Genomic DNA, 5,925 nt, shown 5'->3' with positions numbered 1-5,925 from the left:
TGATACAAATATCTCAGCAAGAGACCCAACAATCACTTCTCCAGTTTCCCACAGAGCCCTAGAGTACACCTGATCAGGTCCTGGGGATTTATCCACCTTTACCTGTTTCAAGACATCCAGTACTTCCTCCTCCGTAATATGTACATTTTGCAAGATGTCACTATCGATTTCCCTACAGTCTATATCTCCCATATCCTTTTCCACAGTAAATACTGATGCAAAATACTCATTTAGTATCTCCCCCATGTTCTGTGGCTCCACACAAAGGCTGCCTTGCTGATCTTTGAGGGGCATTATTGTCTCTATGGTTACCCTTTTGTCCTTTATGTATTTGTAAAAACTCTTTGGATTCTCCTTAATTCTATTTGCTAAAGCTATCTCATGTCCCCTTTTTGTCCTCCTGATTTCCCTCTTAAGTATACTCCTACTTCCTTTGTACTCTTCTGAGGATTCACTCAATCTATCCTGTCTATACCTTACATATGCTTCCTTCTTTTTCTTAATTTCTTTAGTCATCCCTATACCTACCAGCCTTTCCTTTCACCCTAACAGGAGTATACTTTCTCTGGATTCTTGTTATCTCATTTCTGAAGGCTTCCCATTTTCCAACCGTTCCTTTACCTGCGAACATTTGCCCCCAATCAGCTTTCAAAAGTTCTTGCCTAAGTCACTCAAATTCTGTGAACTACTGATGTGATTGAATTGCAAGTAACACCAAATTTTCAATAACCTATAACCAGTGATCAAAGTGGGCACGTGTCATCTTCTTTCAAGCTTTAGACCTGGCTAATTCTTTGCCATTTTGTTGTGTTGCTCAACAATAATTGCAAGATTTTTGCAAAAGGTTCAGTCATCTAGGATAGATTCAGTGAACATTTCTGTCCTGAAAAAAAACCTGCTTTACTATTACAGAAGTAGAGTGTTGCTGAGAAAAGAGATGTATTGTCAAAACTTTTCATCCTGCACTCATCAGGACAGCCACAAGAATGCCAAACTTCACAGGGAATAATAATTTATTATTAAAGGCACTGATTGGTTTGCAAGTGGACTCTATTGTTCAGCTGTTGCCATATAGATTTCATCAGAGAACTACTTGGGGGGCATGTAGGAGCAGATGGACCTGGGTGTATGTGTACACGGATTATTTGAAGTGGCAGAACAGGTAGAAGAACAATGAGTAAATGCAGTATCCTTGGCTTTATTAATAGGGGTATAGAATACAAGAGCAAGAAGGTGATGTTGAACCTGTGAAAGACACATCTTAGACATCAACTGGAGTATTGTGTATCTGGGTGCCACATTATCGGAAGAATACAAACACCACTGGGGAGATTGCAGAGGCATTTTTAAGAATGGTTCCATGGATGAAGAACTTCAGTTATGAGGAGAGATTGAAGAGCACGGATATTATCGGACATTCAGAAAGGGTACGTGAACACGGTCATCGTTCCCAAGCTGTTCTAATGGTAGTAAGCATCAATAATGCTACACTGGAGCGGTGGGAGTATTTTAAGCCAGTAGAACAGAGGCATCTTCTGCATCAAAGCCACATAACTCGAGAAAGCAAAGGATTTTTCCACCTTGGTTATGCTTCAAGCTGTCAGTTAAAAAGTGTCTGTAAAATAGGAAGCAAGCACAGCAATTATCTTCCCTGTCACTGACAGGGCATGACTGGTGTACTTCTGGAACCTCTCCTGATCCAATTTACTGGTCAGAGGCTTTGCGGTTATGAAATTCAAGCTTGTTTTTTGGACTATGGAGCCAGGAGCAGAGCGAGCATCGGTCGAGTCCCATGGCTGGAGCATGGAGCGGGAGCAGAGCAAGCCTAGGTCGGGGTTGGGGGGTATGGAGACCTGGAGGTGAGTCCAGCATGAAGGCAGCAAGGCCTAGTGCACCCAGGGATAAAGGACTATAATTTGAGTAGTTTAAAGATAATTTTTATCATCATTTTGGACCTTTTAAACTCTGTATTCCCATGTTAGTCTATTTTTCTTTTACCATTTCAATTCTGTAACAACACTTAAAGTATCTAGACCTGGGTACCCTGTACCTAAGAAGTGACATTACAAACTTTTTACTGCACGCATTCAAGTGCACATGATAATATAGGCAATTCTATTCTATTCCTTTCTATGTTAAATGTATTTGTGATTAGAGGTGGTCTGCAGGAAAATAACTGAGTCTAGCTAATTAGAAATTGGGAATCTTGCTCAGAGAAGCCACAGGATTGCTGATACTTGGATGAAGAAATGGAAGGCTGTATTATCTAAGTTTTCAGATGACATAAGTTTTTGGGTTTCCTCCGGGTGCTTCGGTTTCCTCCCACGATCCAAAGATATGCAGGTTAAGTGAATTGGCCCTAAATTGCCCATAATGTTCAGGGATGTGTAGGTTAGGTGCATTAGTTAGGAGTAAATGTAGAGTAATAGGCGAGAGGGAATGGGTCTGGGTGGGATACTCTTTGGAGGGTCTGTGTGGGCTTGTTGGGCCAAATGGCTAGTTTCCACACTGTAGGGATTCTTTGACTCTTTGATAAAGTTAGAGGCACAGCAGGTAGTGTGAATGAGATCAAGATATTACAAAGTGAGTGAGTGGGCAATGTTATATTGGAATATATGCATTTGACTTGGATCCATAGAAGGCAAATTAGAATATTTGTTTAATAGTTAGAGACTAGGAGCTGTGGAAGAGCAAAGAGATTTACCTTTCCATGTGAATGCATCACTGGGAGCTGATGCACAGCTACAAAAAGCTACAATGAAAACAACAGTACAATGTTGGGTGAAGGATTGTGAATGAAAAAAAAGGAAGTTATGCTTCAGTTTTACAAATTTGTGGTCACATCCCATCTGGAACATTCTATTCAGCTTTTGGCACCACTTGATGAGATACAGCGGCCTTGCTGAAGGTACTGCATGCATTCACCAGATTGATGGAAGTGTTCAAAGGGTTAAAACAAGAATAGGTTGCATTAGCTTGGTAAGTACAAATTGAATAAAGAAGATTAGGATATTCAAAACACGCCAAGAATTTCAATTAAAAGTTTTGAAAGGGAAGTTAGAGAGTGATTTTTCATCTGCAGGGAATTCGGAATGCAGAAGTATAATGAAAGATTAGTGTGCAGCCATATTGGAATGAAATCAGAAATCACTGTTCCACATAAAGCATAACACAAATCTAGATTTCTCTCCATTTGCTTCTGTGGGCACTGGTTCTGATGAGATCAATAAATACTTGATCAATAGAGCGAATGTAGCAAGGGGCTATGGTACAAAGGCAGATAAATTAAGTACTGATCAATCATGAAACAATTGTATAGGAAAACAAGCTTGAAGGCTTATGTGAGAAATTAGAAAATGTCATATTGATGTAATGAAGTTGCTTTTCCCAAAACAGTGCCAAGACACATTTTCATCCAATGTATTAGAACATCTCTTCATCCCGTGACAGTTAAACGTTTTGTGTAAAAATATAGCCATCACTCGTTCTTAATTTATTTTATTGCAGGTGGGATAAATTCTGACATATATCTGTGATATAAAACATGCAGCTGCACAAATTTTAAATAAGAATGATCAACCAATAAAAAAAAGCATTTTGCTTGATTTCAGCTCCTGAAAGTGGGCCCAAACCAGTTCCTAGTGTTCATCCCCAGGGACAGCAGCTACACACTGCTGACTAATCTAGGCACACACCCATTCAAAGAGGTTTCCAGTCTTATCTCAGAAGCAAACAACACCCATTTTATTCCTTCATTCTTCAAGAAAATCAGAAATCTTCTAAAAATTCAGAAACTTAAATATTCACCTTCTAAACAGTTCCCATCTTAATAAGTATTCATGTAAACTTCACAGCTGCAAACATATGTTTTGAAAAAAATTCAGTTTTGAGCTCTTCATAATCAAAGAGACACTCAATTTCAAACTGCAGTTGTGTGAGATAAGTTGGTTCTTATTTCATTGAGTTTAGAGCATTTTTAATGTCCAAGAGATGAAAAACTCTTTTGTCAATGCAGTATTTTGAAGGCATTATTAGGGGAGTGCAAAAATACATTGATAGAGGCAGAAGCATATGAACTTATTAGAGTGATGAAATGCTGATTTTAAATCAAATTGTATTTTTATAAAATATCACAAGATATTCTTTTAATTCAGCCAGCCAGTAAGATAGTGCCATTTGGAATCTTTGGTTGGTCAGTGTCTTAAACATCTCCCATTTTCTTGCCTAGTGTTCTTGCAAATCATTCTTTTTTAAGCACAATGGTTCTCATCTTTAAATGGTTCAGAAAGGCCTCCCTCTTGTGCTTTAAAATAGATTTGCAGTGGCCAGCTGGATCAATAGCAAGGAGCATGATAATCATCTTGATTGCATCCATCAAATTCGCAGAAATTAAGTAGAAAACCTGACATTAGATATGTTAACCCTTTATATTTGGAAGCTTTGAGAGTAGTTCTTTTGGTATACCATTTTAAAATGAAGTCAGCGAGACAATTACTTGAACACACCTCAACTGGAATTCACTACATTCGTGGCAGCATGATGTATTCATTACAGCAAGTTGTTGAATCTCTCCCTCCCCCACCCCTTCAAGCTGCTTTGTGTATTGTGTGTTGTATTAAGCACTCTGCATTCCTATTTAACTGGCCAACTACATGATGTTGCAGAATTTGCATGGAGTGTAGGGAGCTAGAGATGGGCCAATAACTGTTTGCTCAGGGTTTTCGTATGTATACCTATGAAAAGGACTTCAAACTATCAGTGCAATTCTTTGATGGAAAACCTGCTTAATCTCATTCAAATCTTACTGGGGTGCGAGATTGTTGCAATGGTTTCTATCTGTCTTTTTACCTTGTGCCTAAAGATAACGGTTCAGGCTCACTAAATTTGATCTTAGCATTCAAAACTGTGACTGACCTTGGCCATGACAATAAAATGACTGTGGCAACAAAGTCTTACAAGCCAAATGTAGCCTCTTTACAAACCGTCCTCTTTAACATTGGAACAGGGCGGGATTTTACTGAAAATGTATTCAATGGAATAAGCTGCCAGAGAAAGTGTTGGAGGCTGGTACAATTACAACTTTAAAAGGCATCTGAATGGGTATATAAATAGGAAGAGTTTAGAGGGATATGGGCCAAGTGCTGACAAGTGGGACTAGGTTAATTTAGGATTTCAGATCGGCATGGACAAGTTGGACTGAAGGGTCTATTTCTGTACTATACATCTCAAAGACTCTATGACATATCTAATATGTGGAGTGGTGTGTGAAATACTGTTAGCTGTAGGTGCACAGATTATGATTACTCGCACTTTGTAGTTACCTTGTAACTTCAGAATGGAAATGTGGCTCTAGATTCAGACTCTTCAGGACTTAATTTCCTTTCTTCTTCATTTCAAATATCTTAGGTTACCTAAACTAAATCGTTTTTTCAAAAAGCTTGGCAGAATTTTCTGAATTCACAAAATTACATAATCTTGCTAAGAACTCTCAGATTGTGGCAAAGGGTTTATATGTCATGTCACACACTCCAGAGATCCCTGATGTGGTTTATTGTGTCAAACACCAGTGCCAGATATAGTCAGATTGTTGCCCCACGTGCTAGAGTCAAGATTAGAGTAGTTTTGGAAAAGCACAGCAGGTCAGGCAGCATCCAAGGACTAGAAAAATCGACGTTTTGGGCAAAAACCCTTCATCAGGAATGAGGCTGGGAGCCTCGGGGCTGGAGAGATAAATGGGAGGGGGTGGGGCGGGGGGGAAGATAGCTGAGAGTGTAATAGGTAGATGGAGGTGGGGATAAAGGTGATAGGTCGGAGAGGAGGGAGGAGTTTGTAGGTAGGAAGGAAGATTGACAGGTGGAACAGGTCATGGAGGCGGTGCTGAGCTGGAAAGTTGGAACTAGGGTAAGGTGGGGGGGCCCTACATGT

Source organism: Chiloscyllium plagiosum, unplaced genomic scaffold, assembly GCF_037043375.1.
Source record: "Chiloscyllium plagiosum isolate Xiang-an unplaced genomic scaffold, Cpla_swu_hap1 HiC_scaffold_21, whole genome shotgun sequence".
Taxonomy (NCBI): domain Eukaryota; kingdom Metazoa; phylum Chordata; class Chondrichthyes; order Orectolobiformes; family Hemiscylliidae; genus Chiloscyllium; species Chiloscyllium plagiosum.
This window is presented reverse-complemented; position numbering follows the sequence as displayed.